This window comes from Mirounga angustirostris, unplaced genomic scaffold (genome assembly GCF_029215605.1).
Source record: "Mirounga angustirostris isolate CCGP_5_RB_7025 unplaced genomic scaffold, mMirAng1.0.hap1 SCAF_16, whole genome shotgun sequence".
NCBI lineage: Eukaryota > Metazoa > Chordata > Mammalia > Carnivora > Phocidae > Mirounga > Mirounga angustirostris.
This window is the reverse complement of record NW_026991724.1, coordinates 28,773,702-28,797,311: the sequence shown is the minus strand read 5'-3', so window position 1 is coordinate 28,797,311 and position 23,610 is coordinate 28,773,702. Positions and strand designations below refer to the sequence as shown.

The 23,610-nt window shown below is 39.5% G+C and overlaps 1 long non-coding RNA gene across 7 annotated transcripts; it reads right to left on the bottom strand.

Moving 5' to 3' along the window:
• Positions 1-12,866: 12,866 nt before the first annotated feature.
• Positions 12,867-23,450, bottom strand: LOC123855461 (uncharacterized). Of its 7 annotated transcripts, none has more exons than XR_006793529.3 (6): positions 22,887-23,450; positions 20,579-20,628; positions 20,114-20,159; positions 19,236-19,358; positions 17,758-17,823; positions 12,867-13,143 (listed from the first exon to the last, which is right to left on the bottom strand). It is a non-coding gene; the product is annotated as an uncharacterized LOC123855461 (long non-coding RNA). The 7 variants fall into 7 exon arrangements; XR_008507319.1 differs by lacking the exon at positions 22,887-23,450 and adding an exon at positions 22,602-22,616; XR_006793526.3 differs by lacking the exon at positions 20,114-20,159 and having other exon boundaries at positions 22,887-23,434.
• Positions 23,451-23,610: the final 160 nt, after the last annotated feature.

Sequence of the window (23,610 nt, the reverse complement as noted above, 5' to 3'; positions counted from 1 at the left end):
AGCAGGAATCTCACCGTGTCTGTCTCATGCAGACCTGGGTTAAGGATTCATTTTACAAACACTCCCACGGTGTTCAGTGCGTGTCATGCATCTTTCACTTTACTGGTAAAGGACATTTCAAGCCTCTGCTACTGATAGGCAAGTAGAAGCAGATGACGCATTGTTTGTGCTATTTGGAAAGGAAAAAGAAAAGAAAAGAAAGATCCAGGGATTTAGAAACTGTAAAGGTAAAGCTAGCGAGGCCTCTGAAGGGTTGTTTAGAGACAGCGCTGGAGCAGGGGGATATTCTGTGTCCTGTGAGCGAGGGTTGATGACCTACGGCCCATGGGCTAAAACGCAGCCTGCGGCCAGGTCTTGTAAATGTTACTGGAAGACTTTAGGGAAAGTGTCATTGGAACGTGGCCATACCCACTTGCCTGAGGCTGCTTTGGCAGCCCAGTGACCAAACAGTTGCAATGGACGTTGTCTGGCCCTCAAAGCCTAAAATAGTCACTCTGTGGCTCGTTAGAGAAAAAGCTTGCTAAGCCCTGCTTCCTTGGGGTTGACTCTGAGAAGGATGGGAATCCCAGGAAAGCTCCTCCATCCTGGAAAGCTACTGCTCCTACCCCCAACCTCAATCAGCCTCTTCCCTGCTCTCCCCCATCCCCGAGGTATCCAATGCTGGCTTCAGAGTTATTTAGTGAGGAGGTGGCAGGGCCCTTTGGGGTCTACTCCAGGAAAGCAACCGCTGCGGGAGGAGGATGCATGGCTGGAACGGTAGACAACGATGCTAACAGAGTCCCCTTGTCCAGTGGTGAACAGCCTTGCAAACGGCGCTGAGGGGCAGAGGAGTGTTAGGCAGGAGGGTGTCTCCATTGTAGGCAGATCACTCTGACAGCAGGGGTGAGGTAGAAGGGAGGTGGGGGGTGTCTCTGCTCTCCCATATGCTGTTGTACCCTCCCCACCATGTCCACTCTGAAATTCCCTAATCATCCGTCTCTAGGTACTCCAGGCACTTCGACCTTCTTCCCTGGGCACTCAGGGCATCTTCTTGGACAACTACAAAAATCTATTGTTTCCACCCCAAATCATCATTTTTCTCAACTGCCTCTTTGTCCCATGCTTTTCCATCTATCTGTAGTGATGGACCAATGCTTTGTTGTTGTTTGATTTTGTTTCTAATTCCAATCTTCTGCAAATCGGTATTTTTGTAAAATACAAAATTGTGCCCTTGGGTATCAGGGCAATGTCAAATTGCTATACAAATATCTCCAATCTTTTTCTTATTTTTGGTATTTATCTTGTCACAGGCTGATAATAAACATCTGTGTCAATGAATTCACTAAAGTTGCAGGATATAAAATTAATATACAAAAATCAGTAGCATTTCTATACACTAACAATAGATTTTCTGAAAAAGAAATTAAAAAATCAATCCCATTTTTAACAGCACTAAATACAATAAATGACTGATGAATAAATTTAGCCAAGGACATTGATGAAAATACAAGATATTGATGAAAGAAATTAAAAAAGTCACAAATAAATGGAAAGGTATCCTGTGTTCATGGATTGGAAAAATTAATATTGTTAAAATGCCAATATTACCAAAAGATTAAATGTAATCTCTACCAAGACTCTAATGGCATTTTTTGCAGAAATACAAAAACATTCCTAAAATTTATACGAAATCACAAAAGGTCTCCTGAATAGCAAAAGTAATCCTGAGAAAGAACAAAGCAAGAGGCCTCACACTTCCTGATTTCAAGCCATATTATAAAGCTGTAATAATTAAGCAGTATGGTACTTGCATTAAAAAACAAATAGACCAGTGGAACAGAATTGAGAGCCCAGAAATAAACCCAAACATATATGGTCAATTAGTATTTAATAAGGGAGGCAGGAATAATTACTGGGGAATCATTAAACGGTGGTAGGAAAATGGGAAATTCAAATGTAAAAGAATGAAACTTGACCGCTATCTTTCACCATTCACAAAAATTACCTCAAAATGGATTAAAGACTTAAATATAAACCATGAAATTCCTAGAGGAAAACACGGGATAAAAGCTCCTTGACTTGGGTCTTGGTAATGAATTTTTTAAAATCACACCTAAGCACAAGCAACAAAATAAAAAGCAAACAAGTGGACTATATCAAACTAAAAAGTTTTTACACAGCAAAAGAAACCATTAACAAAATGAAAAGATGACCTAGGGAATGGGGAAAAGTATTTGCATATATCTGAAATTTCTATATATCTGATAAGAAGTTAATATCCAATATATATATATTATATAAAGATTTCATACAACTCAATAGCAAAACAAAACAGGACAAACAAAACCCAAAATAAACAAATTATCCAATTATAAAATGGGCAAAAACTTGAATAGATTTTTTTCCAAAGAAGATATAGGAATGCCCAACACATACATGAGAAGATGCTCACCATCACTAGTCATTAGGGAATGCAAATGATAACCACAATGAGCTATCACGTCACACCTGTTAGAATGATTATCACCAAAAAGACAAGAGATAACAAATGCTGGCATGGATGTGAAGAAAAAGGAACCCTTGTGCACTGTTGGTGGGATTACAAAGTAGTACAGCCACTATGGAAAACAGTATGGAGTTTCTTCAAAAAATTAAAAATAAAACTACTAATAATCCATCAATTCACTTGCTGGGAATATATCCAAAGGAAATCAAGACACTAACTTAAAAAGATATCTGCACCCTCATGTTCATAGCAACATTATTTATAATAGCCAAGACATGGAGAGAACTAAGAATCCACTGATGGATGAATGGATATTCATAGATAGAACTACAAGGAGAAATAAATGAATCCACTAGTACAGTTGAAGACTTTAACACTTCTATCATAATGAAAATAAATGGAAGCAGTTAGAAAATCAGTAAGGACATAGTTGAATTCAACACCACCATCAATAAACTAGATATAATGGACATCTATTGATTATTTCATCCACCAACACCAGAATACACATTCTTCTCAAGCTCACATGGAACATTCACCTAAGGTAGACCACATTCTGGGCCATAAAACATACCTTAACAAATTTAAAAGAATAGGACTCATACAATATATGCTCCCAAACTACACTGGAATTAAACTTAGTGAAACCAATAAGATAGTTGAAAGACTCAAAGTACTTGAAAATTAAATAACACATGGGTCAAAGAAGAAATCTCAAGAGAAATTTCAAAACATTTTGAACTAAATGAAAATGAAAACACAACTTAGCAAAATTTGTGGGATGGAAGGAAAGCAGAGCTTAGAGGAAAATTCATAGCTTTTGAATGCATATATGAGAAAAAAAGAAAGTTCCAAAAACCATAATCTAAGTTTCCACCTTAGGAAATTAGAGAGAGAAGAGCAAGTTAAATCCAAGCAGAAGAAAAGAAATAATAAAAAATTAGGGCAGAAATCAGTTAAATTAAAATCAAGAAATCAATAGAGAAAATCAATGAAACCAAAACCTAGTTCTTTGAAAGAGATTAATGAAACTAATAATCCTCTAGCCAAGCTAATTAAGAAAAAAGGAGAGAGAATACAAATTACTAATATCATAAGTGAAAAGGGAGACATCAGTACAGATCCAATGGACACTAAAAGAATAAAGGAATATTATGAATATCATGCTCACAAATTTAACAATCTAGACGAAGCAGACCAATCCCTTAAAAGACACAGTCTGCCAAAATTTACCCAAGAATAAACAAACAATCTGAATAGGCCTCTATCTATTCAAGAAATTGAATCAATAATTAATAATCTTCCAAAACAGAAAACACTAGGCCCAGATGGGTTCACTGGTGAATTCTACCAAACATTTAAGAAAGAAATTATACCAATTCTCTTCAGTCTCTTTTGGAAGACAGAAGCAGAGGGAAAACTTCCAAACTCATTCTATGAGGTCAGCATTACCATAGTAAAAAAACAAAAAACAAAACAAACAAACAAAAAAACCAGAAAAAGACGTTTAGACATTATAAAAAAGAAAACTATAAACCAAAATCTCTCATGAACATAGAGCAAAAATCCTCAACAAAATACTGACAAATTGAATCTAACAATGTATAAAAAGAATTATATAACACAGGTGCAGAATTATACACGATGGCTGTATAAATGGGATTTATGCCAGGTGAGCAAGGCTGGTTCAACATCAGAAAATCAATTAATGTAATCCATCACATCAACAGGCTAAAAAAGAAAAAATATCACATGATCTTATTGATACATGCAGAAAAAGAATCTGATGAAATCCTACACTCATTCATGATAAAAAACTCTCAGTAAATTAATAGAGTAGAATTTCCTCAATTTGATAAAGCATGTCAGCAAAAGCCCCTGCAGCTAACATCATACTTCATGGTGAGAAAATAGAAGCTTTACCACTGAGATTAGGAGAAGACAAGGATGTCTCAACTCACCACTCCTTCTCAGCATTGTACTAGAAGTCCTAACTAACTAATGTAATAAGACAGGAAAAAGAAATAACACGTATACAGATTGGGAAGGAAGAAATAAAACTGTGTATGCAGATGACAAGATTATCTATGTAGAAAATTGAAAAGAATCAATAGCCCCAAAAAACCCTGTAATTAATAAACAATTACAGCAAGATAGGAGGATACAAGTTCAATATAGAAAAGTCAATTGCTTTCTTATATGCCAGCAATGAAGAAGTGGAATTTGAAATTATAATTATAATGAAATAGGTATAAATCTAACAAAATGTGTACAAGATCTATATGAGGAAAACTACAAAACTCTGATGAGAGAAATAAAAGAAAAACTAAATAAATGAAGAGATAGCTCATGTTCATGGATAGGAAGACTCAATATTATCAAGATGTCAGTTTTTCTCAACCTGATCTATAGACTCCATGCAATCCCAATCAAAATCCCAGCAAGTTATTTGTGGCTATAGACAAACTGATTCTAAAATTTATATGGAGAGGCAAAGATCCAGCATAGCTAACACAGGATTGAGAGAGAAGAACAAAGCTGGAGGACTGACACTACCCACTGGAAGACTTACTAAAAAGATACTAATCAAGACAGTGTAGCATTGGTGAACGAATAGATTAATAGATCAATGGAATAGAACAGAGAGCCTAGAAACAGCTCCATGTAAATCTAGTCAACAGATCTTTGATGAAATACATGGAGCAAAGAGAGTCTTTTCAACAAATGGTGCTGAACAAGTGGACATCCAGATGCAAAAAAGTGAATCTAGACACAGACATTTAGCCCCTCACAGAAATTTATTCACAATGGGTCACAGACCTAAATGTAAAACATAAAATTATAAAACTCCTAGCAGATAATATAGGAGAAAGTCTGGATGACATCAGATTTGATAATAACTTTTTACATGCTGCTAAAAGCATGATTCATGAGAGAAAGAACTGGTAAGTTGGATTTCATTAAAATCAAAACTTTTTGCTCTGTGAAAGACACCATCCAGAGAGTGAAAAGACAAGCCACAGACCTGGAGAAAACATTTGCAAAAGGCGTATCTGATAAAGGACAGTTATCCAAAATAGACAAAGAATCCTTAAAACTCAGCAAGAAGAAAATGAGCAACCCAATTTAAAAGTGGACCAAAGACCTTATCAGGTACCTCCACAAAGAAGATACACAGCTGGCAAATAAGCATATGAAAAGATACTATAGGTCATCAGTGAACTGCAAATTAAAAGAATTATGAGATACCACTACACACCTATTAGGATGGCCAAAATCCAAAGCATTGACACCACCAAGTGCTGGTGACGATATGGAGCAACAAGAACTCTCATTCATTGTTGATGGGAATGGACAATGGTATAACCACTTTTGCAAGCCAGTTTGGCAACTAAATATAAAACTAAATACTCTAACCATACATTCCAGCAATGGCCCTCCTTGGTATTTACCCAAAGGAGTTGAAAATTTATGTCCACCCAAAAGCCTGCACACAGATATTTATAGCAGCTTTATTCATAATTGCCAAAACTTGGAAACAACCAAGATGTCCTTCATTAGGTGAGTGGATAACCCATGGTACATCCACACGATGGAATATTATTCAGCCCTAAAAAAGAAACGAGCTATCGAACTATGAAAACACATAGAGGAACCTTAAGTGCAGATTACTAAGCGAAAGAAGTCAATTTGGAAAGGCTACATACTGTGTGATTCCAACTATATGACATCTGGAAAAGACAAAACTACAGAGACAGGAAAAGGTCAGTGGTTGACAAGAGTTTGTTTGGAGGAGGAAGGAGGGATGAATAGGTGGAGCACAGGATTTTAGGGCAGTGAAACTATTCTGTATGATGCTGTAATGGTGGATACGTATCATTATACATTTGTCCAAGCCCACAGAACGTCCAACACCAAGAAGGAACCCTAATGTCAACGATGGACTTTGGCTGGTTATGATGTGTAAATGTACTGACTTGAATTTTTGACTTTGAAAACCTTGACATCTACTGAGAAGCTGAATTAGTGCACATTTTGATTGTAAAACCAAATAGGATCGTTTTTTAAGTAAACCACGGTATGTTATTTCTATACCTTTTCCGTGCCCAACCTCACTACTGTCCATCATTTTTCAGAATGGGTAGCTTGTCTCCTATCTAGCTAACCACTTCTTTTCTCTTTTCCATTTTCTCCCAATTTCTTAGCTATCTTCTGCATCTTAAAAATCTCCCTCTTCGCTTAATTTCTTTTCTTCAATTGCTCCCATTCTGAAATGTTCCCTGTAGACTGTCTCTCCCACTAAGCTCTCTGCTCAGAATATTCCCTCCTCTGCCGAGCTTGTAGAAAGATGTGTCTGTAGAAATGTGGCTTTATGTTAGCTTTCTCCACTCTCGCTTTCCATTTATCACACGTGATCTGGCTTTCTAGTTACCCAAAGGGCTAGATTTGATGGTTTTCAATCTCATTGGACTTAACCACACTGTGCATGTTTCAGTGTCTTCGGCTTCTGAGATGCTGCTGTCCCTGGGTTCTTTGGCCTCTGACTCTGTTGCTTTTGTAGACCACCTCCCTTGATGTACCTCTCAAGGGTGACTGCTCTCTGGGGTGCAGCCTTCCCTTCAGGACGGTTCCCTTACTCAAACCCTGGTCTCAGATTTTCAGCTGTCTACTGGGACAGCTCCCGATCACCCCTCTGTCCTCTCTGCCCTGAGTCTACTTCTTCCCATGCCCTCCTGAACATGTTGTATTGGTTCATAACATCACTCTTGCCCTAGTTATGAAATAAGGTCAGTGTTACTCTCATAGCTTCTATCAGGTTGGGTCAACTTTACCTTCTAAAACCTCTTAAATCCCACACCTCTGTCTGTTCCTACTATCATGCAAGCCTCCCCCACTACCAACATTCCCCACCAGGGTGGGACATTTGTTGGGATTGATGAGCCTACATTTACTAGCCCCTCAAAACCAACTGTTTGGACCACACGGTGTCTTTTTTTCCCATCAGACCCACTCTCTTGGGATCTCAGTCCCAGAACACCAACACCACCACCTGATTGCCTAAGTTCTGTGGACACCCTCATTGCCATACTTTTCCTTCACCCTCATGTGAAACCAGTCACCAAGCCCTTTTATTTCTAGCATCTCAGTGTTTCCCATCAATCCTTCAACACCTCTCCTTCCCTTGTCCCTCTCCTAACTCAGACAACTGTTCCCTCCCTCTTGAACACTTACCGGCAACCATCAGCCAACTAGTCTCTCACCACCCCATCTTGGTGGCCTCCAGGGCACTCCCCCACCAGCCACCACCAAAGAGGTATCTGTAAAACGCACACCTGATCAGGTGGACCTAAGATGAAATCCAAGCTCCTCTCGCCAGGCAGATGAAACCCCTCTGTAGCCCGGCCCTGCTGCCTCTCATATCTCTTTCCCATCATCCCCCACACTCTTCCTGCTTGGCTCCAACTTCTCAGACTCCCAAATGCATCAGGCTCTCCTGCTCTTTGGTCTTTGCTCCCCTTGCGTGGAGCCCTCTTCCTTCAGGGCTCAACCCTAATGTCCCTCTCCTCTGGGAAGCCTTCCTTGACCTTGTCCGTCGTCTATCAGGCTTGGTTAGGAACTGTGCCCCTGTGGTCCCACAGCATCTGGCTTTCCCTCTTACTGTGCTGGGCTGAGATGGTGAAATGGTCTGTTTAAGCCCCGTCTCCATAGTAGAGGCTAAGCCCTGTGGTCCATAAGCAAACACTGCCTGGTGTCCACCATTTCATCTCCAGGCCTGAGCCCCATGCTCCCTTTACTGAATTCAGGGAATTCAGTAAAGTTCCCTTTACTGAATTCAGGGAACAGGTCGGATTCATATTTGGCTCCCTAGATTTATCACAACGCTTAGGATCAGCAGGTAGGAGTAAATAGTAGTGAACGAATGCGATATTCTACTGGCTGAAATTCAGTTCTGAGATTAACATGCTTGAACTTGCTACTTATACCCATGTTTGGTGCCCAAATGTCAGTATGCCCTGTACAGATGGCAAGTAGACATTTATTTCTGACATACACAGAATAAGATAGACCATGAATCGGATTGTGATACAGAACCAGGGACAGGCGTCTTCAAGTTGGCTGCATGTGCCCTTTGCTTTAGATTCCAAAGATCCTCCTTATTACTTACTAGCTAGTCATTTCATCCTGCTGGGACTCAGTTTCTTCATATGTAAAATGAGTCTTTCCCAGCTTCAAAAGCCTGTAAGAGGAAGTGGCCTGCTATTCTTACGCATTGAGTTTGAAAGGTATTTTGAATAAGAAGGCTCCTGGAAAAAATAAAATACTCTACCAAGGCGTCTTGCAACTCACACTGCAGCATGTTCATACATGAAAGTTTAAAGATGGCGAGTAGGTTAAGGTAATTTAGCAATAAGTTGTTCTAAAAACATTTTGTGGAGAATATATATATATAAACAATTATAGACAAAATTATAAAGTGTCTGGTATTTTAAAAAACTATACAGAGAATTCAGCAATCATGGCGGAGTCAGGAAGTCTAGTGGTAACCAACCTATGATTTGCAGTATTTGTAAAAAAATTTTAAAAAACTGACTAAAACTGCACCATTTTATTTTTTAAACTGCTAAACAATATTACAAGATGATTCCGCAATGCTTCCTCTTCATATATATGCAAAACTTTTAAGTCGCTGACCTAGTGTAGCTCTTCCACAAAATATGATTCGTGTTGGCGATGCCACAGAGTCGGGTATATTGGGATCAATATTATTACATATAAAACCGTGAGTACCTTAATTTTTGTCTTAATTTAATTTACCTTAATTTACTTAGTACTGAGTACCTTAATTTAATGTCTTTTATAATCACTTTGATCAAATCTATGATTTATACAAATGTAAAGAAACTCTAATAGACCCTTAGGTCTCTTCCTTTTCCAAGTTCCCAAGTTCAAGGGGCCTTGGTGATAGTAGAACTTCCTATTTTAGTTTCCTAAAATTAGACGCATATTTAGAAAAGGACCTTAACAATCTTACCACCTTAAGCACTTAAAAAAAAAAGAGAGAGCAGAAATATTTGTATTTTCTTAGCTTACTCAAAATTGTTCCTTAGTAAAGCCATCAGCTCTCTCTATACGTTACAAATCTTTTCTTGATGTAAAGGTTTATCTATATGTGATCTTGCAGTTTTCATTTTGGAGCTTTAAGAACTTTAAGTTCTTTTGTTATTTAAAGCCCAAAATAAACAAAAATCGTAAGAAGTATGATAGTCTTATAGATTATGCATTTAAGACACCAGAAAAGTATAAAACCTCTTACTCCTTATCAAACATGAAGGGAGGGAAATAAACTATTTTGTTTTACACACACACACACACACACACACACACACACACACACGCAAACAGATGGAGGCTTACAAGCTGAAACATACTTCTAAGCCCTAGTTTTAGTTGGAAGAGTATCCATTTGTTTTTTCCCCTCAAACCCATGTATTTAAATTCAAGTATGACTCTTTTAAACAGCATGCCTCATTTCGGGTGAGTTCGTAAAACATAGGAAGCTGTTAAATAGACTTTTTGGCAGTGACGCACCCCTTCGATGCCCCAGAAATTCTAGCCAGACCAGATTCCACTCCACTTTCAACAAACCACACACGAGCTCATTTCCGTCTCTTTGCTGATATCCTCCTCCGTATCACGTATATGCTCCTTCAAAATTTGTCTGTCATTTCCCCCGTGAGGCCTGCTCTGGCAGTTCCAGCTGGCCTAGGCTTTCTCCTGAGTTCTGAAGGTTCTGGATTTCTAGTAATGCACAGTCATGTTGGTCTCTCAGTTTCTTTTTACTTTCTCCCCTGTCCCCACCCCCTAATCTATGCCCTATGAGGACCAGGCTAAGAGAAGAGGGGGACTGTATTGCCTATGGCCTTCTTTGCTGTTCAGTTCCCAGTGCCTAGAGGTGGCGGAACATGGGGTGCTTCTATAGCTGCTTAATGATGAGTGACCTCCTGGTATTTAAAGCTCGCACATGCACGTGCTATCTTTTATCCAGGTCCTTTTTAAGGGCAAGGACTATTTTATTGTCTTAGGTCATTTCTATCACTGTGGTCATAAACATAACGGGCTAAAGATAGAAACTATATTTAGAAGCACTGAAAGATTGGGGTCCTCTGAGCCTAGTGCCTCACTCGAAAAAGTTAAAGATTTATAATTTTGACTTTTGTTAGCAGGATCACTGTAACCAGTAAATAACATCCAATGCTTCTGAAAACGAAATGGAGCTCAGTCTTTGGTGAGAATTCTAAAGTCAATGTATGTAATGGTGAAAAATCAGAGTAAAAATGGTCCTCGAAAAATCTTTCCAGTGGGTCTCCCCCCAGATATAGCATACATGGTTTGTACATGTCTCATTATGTCGAGGTAAATATAATAAAACAGTATAATTTCCACTAGGGTTGGAAACAGAGCTGTTTCTTCCGGTAAGCATCGTATAAAGTAGCTGCATTTTTAGGGGTCGAGTAGTAGGAAAAGACACTTTTTGGTTTTTATTCCTTTCGTTTTCTTACAAACACAAGTCTTATAGTCGAATTAAATGAGCATGAAATGCAACACTACAGAAAACCAACTGTTAAGATAATGAATTAACTCTACAAATAAAAACTCCAGGCACGCGGATAGTGACAAGAGCATGAGTCTATCAGTTCAGAAGCTATTACAATATATCCTTGAATGCCAAGTCTCTACTAACACTTGGACAATTCCCCCTACATTTCTCCAAGTTACCCGTCAGCTCTGCAGCATCTTCTCTACAGTATATCTCTACCTTTACGTAAAAATTGTTTACCTCCCCCCCACCAAAAAAAAAGCAGCAATTTTTTTCAAACGTATTTCTCTAAAAATAAGAACCAAATCTAGGTTGTGGAGAACTGTTTTTGATATCTGGCTACAAGTTATTCAAGATAGTCTGCATATTTTAAAATCAGAAACAAATCCAGTTAAAGCAAAGCCACCGCAAAAATGTCAATGTCCGCCTTGTCGTCCCTCTTCCACACATACAAAATCAAGTCTAGTCGTAAAAAAGAAAGACTCTGTGTAATTATCATATGACCCACAATTGCACTCCTGGGCATTTTTCCTAGGAAAAATGAAAATTTATGTTCACACAAAAACCTGTACACGAATGTTTATAGCAGTTTTATTCGTAACAGTCAGGAACTGGAAACAAGCCTGAAGTCCCAACCGGTGAATGGTTAAACAATCTGCGGGACCACCAGACCCTGGAATACTACCCGACAATAAAAAAGAACAAAGTCCTGAGAAGCGCAAGTTGAATCTCCAGAAAAAATATGCTGAGTGAGAAAGGCCAATCCCCCAGGGGAGCACACACTAGAATCCCACTTATAGCACGCTCTGGCAAAGACCACATGATAGAGATGGGGAACAGGCGAGTGGTTGCTGGGGTTAAGGAGAAGTGAGTATGGATATGAAAGGGTAACAGGAGGAATCCCTGTGGGGATGGGAATGTTCTGTACCGTGACTGTATCAGTGTTAAGGCCCATAAAGCCCAGGCTGCGATACTATTATACTACATATTACAAGTGTCCCCATTGGGCAAAACTGGGTGAAAAGTACAAGGGATCCCTCCATTAGTTAGTACTAGTGCCTGTGAAATCTGTACTTATCTTGAAATATAAAGTTTAGTTAAAAATTTAAAAAGAAATATTCTAGCCTAAAAAATTTACTTGACCATGTTGAGACCCGAGCTTAAGAACACATCACAGCACCTTTGATGCTTTCTAAAAACTACAGAGTGGACAGAGTACAAAGTGGGTCAAGCACAAAATCGTGACCCGCAGCTGCTTCTACAGGTGTTACCAGCACCTGTGACTCTCCCGCTTCCTCAGCGAGGACCATCTCTGATCACACAGACGCCCTCGCACAGAGGCCAGAGGATTGAATCCTTCTGTTTTCCTACAGCTGCCACAGGCCACAACAAGGCACTTCCCAATGGCAAGGCAACCCATTATTAGTCTACACAAATGTAAGAACTCTGTGAGAGAACTGGATGTAACCTTATTTACATAAATCAAATATTCAAACATGTAACAAATGATCTGCCTGTTAAGGCAACATTTTCTTGTATCTGAGTTGAGCGAACAGATTTTGTGAGGAGAACTGTTCTATTCCAGGGGGACTAATATAGAGAAATAAAATATATGTATGGATTCCTTTCAAGTCTTTTTTTCTCCTATAAATATAATAGTTGTACGGGCGGCGCTGGACTGCTAGAAGAATCGCTATGGTGGAGATAGGGATTTTTTTTTGGAACCCTCTTTTTCGAGTACAAACATGCATTCAATCCAATAAAGACATTTTAGAAGAAAAGTCAACATATAGAATTGATTTTATTTTTTCTATACTTTGATTCAAAGAGAAAATGTTTGGTGATACTCTACAATACTAATCATTTCAAATAAAATGGATGATGAAGAAGAGCATGACCTTCTTTTGCATAACAACTGAGGATCTGAATTGGAAAAATATTTTTGTCTATAAATAGGAATATCCAAAACAATTTAAACCTCTTGCGCACTTGACTGTTCCAGGTCCTTTGCATCTAGATTGAACAGACCACAGGAAGTTTCAAAGCCCGATAGCTGAATCTAAAAGGAAAAGAAAAAGATTCATTTAGTTGTCATGGTCGCTGTCACCATCAATCCCTAATATCTCAGACTTCCCGGACCGCACTCAACTTCGCCATGCCGCTTTATGCTTGGGAGAAGACAAATCACTAATCAATTATGTACACTAATTAAAAATGCTACCTTTAGGAGGTGTTTTCATACCTTAGTAATAGGGGTGAGTATTTCCTCTCACCGCTGACTTTGAAACCTTTTCGCTATCACATTAGGCAGGATGCACTGAACATTTGCAAACACTTAATGCTACAGTCTACATACACTATCGAATCGCCCTCCAAAAGCGGTGCTACGATTCTGCAACTGGTTGAGGTCACATGGAAAATAGAATTATATGCTAATTTGTTCCTACATTAAGTTATCATAGAAGGTCAGACCAAACACAGCACAATGAATTCTAGAAAAAAAATTAACTAAGTAGATTGGTATGTACCGTATCAAAGTAAACTGTTTATCTCAATAGATACAAATACAAGCAAGATTTTTTTAAATGAGGGCATTTTCTCCTTTTCAAAAAATAAATGTTTTAACTAACCCCAGGCAATGACTTGCATGATTTGAAAACACTCTATATAAATAATTTTTCCCTAAAGAAGAACAAGGGCAGAGTATTTTTTTCAAGGGGGAAAAAATGGAGAAGGACATAGCATCCAAAAGAGAATAATTTCCCCAGAAGAAGCCTTCCTTTATCTACATATTTATTAAAACTTACTTCACATAAGTAGTTGTACATCTGCACTGTAAAATGAACACACAGGTTTAAACTACATGATGGGGTCAAGAGGTGCTGACTATAATACATGTATTATTTAACTCCAAAGTAAACTAAACAACAATATAGATGTTTTCATTAGCCTAGATCTGTCTGAAAAAAAAAATGTTTTATTTAAAAAAACCATTGCGAAAAAACCCTATATTCATTTCTTTTTCTGGAAGTTATATCTACAGACATCCCCTTATCCATGGATAAGCTGTATAGATTCTACATCAACTTAAAAAACAACAACTATAAAGCGAATTGATTGAAGAATTTGTGGGCTACCAGTTTTGTATATGATGATGGTGTACTCCTCACAGTTCTATTTTCAAAGGTCCGTTTATAGAAAAAGGGAAAGAATCTGGGTGAAGGGGTGAAGGAGAAATGAAATCTTACAGCATTTGAAACCATGGGACCAGTATTTTATAAAGCATCCAATCTACTGCAGAACACAACTAAGACGAGTGACAGAGATCATCTGTGTCACACCCTTAGGCAAAATCCTGGGGAAGAAAAAAACAGTAATTTTTTTGTTCTAGAGTCTATCCTTTTTTCCATTAAAAGACAGGTTTATATTTTTCATTTTATTGCAACATTTCCAATGCCGTCCTATAAGAGAACGAGCACTCACAAAAAGCCATTTGAATTTTCTTTCACTCGGAACTCATTTTTAATTTTTAGAGGAACTTTACCTACTACTTTTTTAATAAGATGCCATTACTATTAGTTATCATAAGATATGCTGGATTCCCATGAAGTATCAGTTTGACATCTTGCTCAAATACTTACTTTTCTGCTATTTATTACCAGCAATGTTTACCCTATTTTCTCCTAACCAAGTTAGATATGAAGATACTTCTTCAGGCACAAAGTCTTCAGGCTCCTTGATGGATTACAAAATACAGCTATATACTTCTCCACTATTATTCTTGTTTGAAGGACCTCATGTATTGGGATCTCAAAAAGTTGAGAATTACATTCAAAAAAAGGAAGGGAAGTCGGACAAAAATGAAAACATGCACTGATGCCTAAGTAAATTAATCTTCATTCCCACTGAAAGCAATCTGATGTCCAGGGACTGGGAATTATTCTACCATAAAATACGGCACATTAAATACTACAATAACCCATTTGAGATGTCCTAAGATAATGATTATGTCATCTACAAATGATCGTACATAGAGTTATATTTTAATATTCATTACTGGAGGTTCTAATGCAAAATATGTTGAAATGGTGAAAATAGTCGGTTAAAGATAAGATCAAGCAAATCAAATTCTGTAAACTGAAAGTAAGACTCAAAATAAGATCTGAAAAAAAAGAATGGATAAAAGTAAAGGCAAAATATTTGGACCCTGGTTGTAATCACAAACAACACTATCATTCCTGATGGTTTGCATATAAAACTCCTTATCTCCACTAGCTAGTTGAAAGGATGAAAAGCTTCTTACAACCAGCGAAAAAGAAAGTCTTTACCAGGCTCCTCGAAAAAGCTCATTTTCACATTACTCAGGCTTCATTATGCTAAATCAATATTCGTTTAGTCACTGGGGTTATTGACATATTTTAAAATAAAAGTATACCCTTCAGCTACTGCACTCATTACAGGTAATTTGTCTTGTCAGAGAGCAGGGAATATTATCCTAGTCTTTCAGGGGCTGACAGCCCATGGAAATACCTCCCCATGGTTACAACTGTAAATAATTTTAAGGTAAAATATTGAAAAATCAATGACTGTTTCCTGCAATCTGTCACAAACAAATCAATCATAATCTGTACTGCCAGAGAGTATGATTTGAAGGAGATGGGAGCAGATGTAATTCTTGGCTGAAATCTCTCATTTCAAAATCACTTCACATAATGGTGTCATCATTTAAACACTCAACAGTCAGTGCAACTGCCACTGTAACATCTAGTTGGACAAAACCACAAGGAGGAGGAGGAGAAAACGCCATCGCCATTATGTTAACAAACATTTAATTTTAATGGCTGCAGCATTAGTAAATTTCAGCTGAAAACAGTTTCACCTGTCCCCTTTCACAGTCCTACATTAATCAAGGCTGCCGTTCTACGTACGAATGCTTAATAAATTAGCCTCTGACTCAAAACTTGACTCTCCCACATACACCTTTTATTTTCAAGGTCTGTTATAGAGAATGAAATTTGGAATTAATAAATAAGACATCTGGATTGTAGAATATCCATAATTCTGCCCATATAACAAAGACAAAAAATAGTGTCATAGATGTCAAGATTATACTTTTAAAGTAGGTTTAAAGGTCTCAGTTGCCCGGATATTAAATTTTATATTTTCCTTCTATTAATACATATTACATTTCAACTTTGTAATATTGTAGCCTATTTTAAGATGACCAGCAAGACCCAGTCAATTCAAAAATACCTTCGCATTCTACACCCAAGCTATAGACTGGTATTTTAAAAACTGAAGTAATAACCCAAGTATCTGAAGTGTAAAAGTTGGTCAAGGTCCTAATATTGAATTGTTTTGTGAATGTAAACTGCTTTCCAAGTGATCGCTTTGATATCACCATTTTTTCTAGGCTACATTGTAATGGCTTACTCGGCTTACAACCTCTACCTCGGCATCAATACAAGAATCTGAGATTGGTACTTCTTGTTCTGTTAACCAAAAACATCATTTGATTTAAAGATCAAAGAGTCTTTTTTCTGCAGGTTTTTGTTTTTAAATGTACACTAGCCCTTTTAATGGAAGAACTTGCTTTTAGCTACCACATTGCTTACCAATTTCCGAATTATATCACTGGACACCATGAAACCCTTTATTATCCTATTAATACCCCTCTATAGGTATAGTTCAAGAAGTAGATGGGTTTTGGTGACTAGAAAAGTATATCATTTTTCTTAAAAGGGAAAAAAAAATAGATATAAATACCATTCCACAACTTAAGCCTATATAAACATTCTTAGACCCAGGCATAAAAGGGTTTTAGTCTGTTTTTAATTTCACCTGCATATTCAGTGTGGCAACACAGCATGAGGAGACAGAAGCTTTTCTTATGGATACCAACTGAGCGTGAATTCTGTCCTTCAAGAATCTTTGAGTCATTCTTTAACACTACCATTAGATTTTTGAAAACAGAAAAAACACCCGGGTAAATGATCAAAGATATCATCCAGAGGAAAACAGAGTCCTCCATTCCATGTGAAACCCTGCAACAGCTGCAGAGGAAGCGGCAAGCCAAGCTAGTGAGAGGAAAAGCAAAGTATTACCCGTAGCCTAGGACTGCAAGGAAAATGGAAAGGGACCTCAAGGGGTGAACAAGGAAAAGGACCCATGTGTGTGTGAGCCCCTGCGCCAGAGCTGCCCAGCCTGGGCCCAGCTCCCTCCCTGGCAGAGCTCTGGAGCCAGCTGTCAAACACCAAGGCTCGCACTCAGAGTAGGCCTGAGACTGGCAGTGGATGGCCCTGCAGAGAGTGCCTTCCCAGAGAAGGCAACAAAGATTGGGAGGTAAACGAGGACAGCCAAGCAACATGCCGAATGCACGCACATCAGCCACAAACTACGATGACGTCTACTAGAACTGGGGAGGCCACCATCACAGATCTAACTCTCAGAAAGAAGCTATTTTAAGGGTGCTGAGTACGCCTAGATGAGATTTCTCAGCTCTCCCAGCACAGCCCACAGCCCTTGGAGAAACAGCTCAAAACTCAGCACGGGAAAGTCAGATCGTTTCATACCCCACACTTAAAGAAATTGCTGCCTGGTAGATAAAGTTCTTATATGTAATAAAGGCTCAGGATTACAGAGGAAAGTATTCTTTTAAAAGAGATAATATTACCTCCCTATCTTCCGAATCTCCTCCTTCCGATAGCCAGTATAGTAGCTCCATTATGAACTGTAGACTCTTAAAAAGAAAAACAGCAATAGTTAGCTTCATCTTTCCTTCCACTTCCTTCCTTCATGGAATTACAATTTAATTACCAATACTTCGATTGATTTTATTCCTGAATGACACATTTCTCAAAAAGCATACTCTATTTCCACTAGAGAACATTTAGTACAACCTTCTCAATTAATCAACCATAACCCATTACTGTTGAAAGGACATGTTTTCTTCATATTTTTTTAAAAAACGGGACCCTCCCACCTGTTTTATATAAAAGGAGTACTAGTTTTAATACATTTGAGTATCATTAATATACATGAAATATGAATCTTAATAATAAATTTTGGCTGACAACAGATATAAGACAAAACCCACTTGCATATATGTTTAGATTTTTCCTGCATTTTTCCTTAGGGGGGGGAAACCCACCCAACCCTCTGTCTTTTAAATTCAACAACTTTACATGTGGTTAAAAACAACAACAATAACAACAACAACAACAACAAAGATGAAGCTTAAAGGCAAACGGGGAGGAATCAGACTGCTCACTGCTTCACATTTTCCTTGGATTCCTGTTGTGCATTTTCTAACTGGCTGTAAGGCATCAGCCCCTGGTCACACATGAAACCCTGTCTCCATAAGACCCAATCACCGACAGGGGAACACAAGTGTGTTATTTAAAAACAACTATATATCACTTCACCTTTATGTTAAAAATCACCTTCTGCCCTTCGAAAGTTTACGGAGAAGCAGTTGCTCTGCTGCAGGCTGTCCTGACTAGAGTTGCCTTCTGTTTCAATTAGCCTTTTCTCCTTTGGTCCTATAGCCATCTTTTTTACTTAACAAAATATTCTCTATCACTAAACCCAGTTCCTTGCTCTCCCCAATAGACAACACGAATATTCTGCAAAATAATTTTTTCTCATCTGCTTATATTCAGCAGCCCCTATTCTGATGAGAAATGACAAGCTTTACACACACCTGTACACCCTTTGAATTAAAAGAGTTTAGAACCCATGCCTGGAGCTGATCCTCCCATTAAGTTTACTTTTAAAAGAACTGGGTAATGAAAATAATCAAAAACTGTAATTTGGTATAAACAGATTATTTCCTTTAAATAATAATCCCATTTCTATGAAATATAACCTCAGTCTTGACTTTTATGGAAAGCACTGAGTTTAAAAATTTCGCCATCCAATGATATCATTAAAAATTAATTATTCAATGTATTTCCACGAATCAGAAATTTTTCTGTTTACTGAACTTTGTTTAATGCATTTAGTAAAATTTTAATAATCAAAGGCCTCAAGTGACATTCTTTACAATTTGTACTTAGTTCCTATTACTAATATAAATACTTTGGTAAAACCAACACTGACGCTATTTTGGGTTTACTCCACACACAAACACACCGTGTTGCAGACACTCACTTGCAGATGAGCTTGGGGATATGCAAGGACAAATTTCAGCCAACATTTGGAGGAACCCCATCGTTCAGAAGTGAACTTAGCTGAAAACACCCAAATGTATTACGGAAGCATCATACTTATAACCTGCACACACATAAAAAAATAAAAATGATTCTGTTTAAAGAAACACAGAAGACTAGTTAAATACTTTGGGGATGTTAGATATGAATACCTAATATAATTTCCTCCAAGGTATCACTCCATATTATGCCAAATAAACAAATAAAGGCTGTATCGAGGTGTGGAATATCATTAGCTTGAGAAAAGGCTAGAAAAATGAATTACCTAAATGACAACTGCAGGAGAAAATTATATTTCCTTCCCCTGAACAAATGTTAAGTGCATCTTTACTAATAAAGATTTAAACCTGAACTACATTAGAATATACTGGTTTTCAATTTTCCAGCATCCAAGTTAATTTGCCAAGCTAAATTGGTGCTTAGGTATATTCTAGCTATAAAACTACTGCAAATTTATGCAGAAATAAGTTATAAGTATCACACTTCGGAGCAGTGCTGTGACAGCAAACCCCAGTCATTATTGCACAAGAAAGAAACAATTCCAGGATTTTACATCTTCTTAGGGTTGCATCATTTGCATCTTTTAAGAACAATTATTCTCTATAAAACAGCTAACAATATACCAAAAAGATGTTAAAATTAAAGGAGCCAATAAAACATAGAAATTGAAGAGAAAAACACACAGATGTTGAGCTCTTACCACACAAAAAAGGCTGTGCTACCTCAGAGTTAAAACATTATACCAAAATATGATACTGTTTTCATATTCTATTATAAAGAACACGTTTAATTCACTTAGGACTACGCGATTTCACTTACTTGCACGTTATCAACTGAAGAGCATTTAAATTTTTCCTAAGGATTTCTATAATGTAAAAATATATTAACAATTATGTGGTGTTATTAAGACAGACAATAGGTAATTGGTTCCCATTCTTATTTCATTTCTTTTAAGGCAGCATATAAAATTTGAAAATAACACATGGATAATAGCATAGGGATGCCGATCTTAGCTGCCAGGACAAAAATTTTGATGGGGGACGTTGGGGGATAAGTAAAGCAATTATCTCAAAATTAATGCTCTTGTTTTAGTTTCAGCAAACAAATCTAAATAAGTCTTTTTTTGATTTTAGTTTACCATGTAATTCTAGCCAGCTAATCATCCTTGGAGTCACGAATGAGCTGTGAGTATACACCTGGCTTCTCCGATCATATGCCTATGGCCTCCTCCACTTTCATTTCCTCTTTCTACAATGAGTTTTAATATTAAAGGAAAACACTCACACATCTTATATACACCATTGATGGACAGCCAGCTTCCAGGAAATCATGAGCTACAAAGAGAGGGGGGAAATCTTAATGCAATACTTATGTTAAAGGGTATTAGGTGCTGGGTGAGCCAAGGGTAATGTAATCAGCAGCAGCCCTCTTGCTATTGTTTTTGCATTCAGAAATCTGACGTAAAGGGCAGTAATATTATTTTAGTGGTCGCCCAGGTTATGATTCAGATCCTTAAACTAATAAGAGGCTAAATGCACTACCTTCACTTGCTCATAATTCGAATTTATAGACAATATTTGGGAAGAAATAAAAACAGTTTTCTTCTATTTCTGGAAATAAAAACGAGGCATTCCATAAACAAGCTAAGTACCTGGTGATGTGAAAAGAGAAACTACTTTAGATCATTAAAACATTCTAGGAGATGGTTTTCCGAAATATAAAGTGACATAAATTTCTCATATATTTACCTTTTTATTATATTCCTGTCTCTGCACATCAAGCAAGCTTTCCTCTACAGATTTATTCTCAACACTAATAAATGTTTGCTTAATAACAGACTGTCCCATTTATGCTTTTCTTTCTAAATTAGCAACCACGACTCCACAAAGAGCACAAAGAAAGCTGACAAAGGCATGGCCAAAAAGCCTCAAGTAGTATGACTACATGCCAGAGCACTTAACATTAAACTACCATTTCTCTCGAAAACTTCTGTTGCCAGAGTGCTCACAAAATCTGGAAGCTCGAAGACAGGTTTCAAGTGCAATTAAATTCTCCAAAAGCAAAACTGTACAAAAATATGCCGCCCTTCTTATGTCACCATTTTATAGAAAACATTTTCTCAGGATCTTAATTAAGATAACGATGCACACCTGTGTCAACATTCTCTGGCAAGACAGCCTTATCAATCATAATCCTTTAAGTACACTCCAAAACAGCAAAGCGATATGACAGAAGCAATCTGTTGCCTTTCCTAGCTCCGATGTTGTGTCTCTCGCACAAGAATGATGAGATCTTTAAAATGCAGCAGACCTACTTTTATGAGTCTTTAAAGTTTTAACTGTAAACAGTTATTACACTAAATAAACAGGAATAACCTCTTTTGCACTTGATTTAAACGATGACAACTGTACAGCCAAAACTCGAACAGCAAGCTCTGCAGCCATGTCTTAGTAATACAACTGTGGATCTTATGTTAAAGCTTGAAATTTTAAGAGTTACGCATAACTGGATCCGTGCGGACATGACGACCCAATAAACCTTCAGGAAGTCTTAAAATTACAATTTGTTAAAGTCCTACGTTAAAAGCAATCAGGGCATGCCTATCCCCAGTCTAAGTTGAAATGTTCAGAAAGATATAAATGCAAGAGTAACCCCCGGCCCCCCGCCAAAAATGGAGTCATTTTGGTAAAGTGGAACGAGAGGGAGAGAGCTCCCACCTCTGCGGGGGGAGAAAGCTTCAGTGACCAGAGACCAGTGAAACTACAGCTTAACAAGTAAGCAGGTTCCCAAACGGGAAAGCTGATGAATAAAGGAGAAGAAAGGCAGGGGAGAGAGGACCTTAACCGTCACCACTACCAAGATGAAAAGGTAAAAACCTCGTGTTTACCAGCAAAAACGTAAAAACGTTCACAGGAACACTGAGACACCCCGCCAGATGCTATTTGAATCCCCATCTGCCTGCTAATGATCATTTCTTCCATTTCACATATTAACACAAGTCTGAGACGCCGGGCGGCCGTGGCCCGCCGAGCAGCGGAGCCATCAATGTGCAAATAAAGCAGAAAATAGAGACATCCTTAAGAAATGAGTCTTAAATTTGACGTAGAGCGGAGGTGACAACCACAGCAACAGAACCATAACTTCGAAATGCTTCAATATCTTTCAGGATTCTCTCCAGACCTTGACACCAAAAAGAAGACAGTAAAAGGAGAGGGGAGGGCGGGGGCGATAGCCTAGCGGCCCAGAGCGGCCGGATGATGTAATGAGGATGTCTCTGTGACAGACTCAGATTCTCGGTGGCACAAACCTCCATGGCTCCGTGTCAGAAAACAGCATCCTGGACGAGAGCCGAGAGGGTGCCGCGGCCGCGCGTGGATGGAGGGGACACGCCCACGCGCGCCCGCCCGGGGACCGTGACATCTGGAGAGGCCCGCCCAACACTCACGCGGCCCACGCCCACCCGGCGCCCGGCGGCGCCCGGGGCAGCGCCGCGTCCATCCGGTCCACGAAGGGACTCGGACGCGGCGCGAGAGGCAGTGAGCCCGGTCGCGGCCGGGCGGGAACGCGGCGGGACTGGGGACCCGGGACTCACCTCTCCTCCGCCGCGCGAGCGCGCGGGCGGCGGACACTGCCCGGTGGCTGGCGCAAGCCCCCGGCGGGCGGCGCGCGCGGGCCGCTACCGACCGTTAGCGCGAGGGGCTGCCGCGGCTGCCGCGGCGGCGGCGGTGGCGGCGGCGGCGGCGGCGGCGGGCGGAGCCGGGGGCGGGCGCTGAGGAGCACAAGGGCCGCGAGGGGCGGGAGCGAAGGGAACGGGGCGGGGTAGCTCCCCGCGACCGCCCGGCCTACACCGAGCCCGGGAGGACACCTCCCCTTGGCTGCCCGAGAAGCCACCACTGGCCAGCCCGGCGCTCCCTCCCGCTCCGGCCGTCCCGGCCGCCGGGCCTCGCCTCAGTCTCGGCAGGCTGGCAGCCACCTGGGCCGGGCTGTGCCCGCCTCCGAGGCCGCCGGCTTCTCGTCTCCATGACAATAGCGCGCCGGCGCCCCGCCCAGCCCCACCCGCTCGGCGCCGTGACTCGGAGGGAAGCGGGCTCACGTCGCCGAGGGGCGGGGCCAATAGAGGCCAGCGTCCAATTAGAGATGGAGGCAGGGAGGGACAGGGCGGGGCTGACCGAGAGATTGTCGATTGTCTGCTTGAGGGGCGGAGCCGGGGGGGAAGCGGACGGAGGGGGAGGAGTTAGCGCGCGTGCGTGAAGTCCGGCCGCCGAGCGCGTCCGAGTTTACTGAGTGGGTTAGTGTGCGGGGACTGGAGCTCCGGA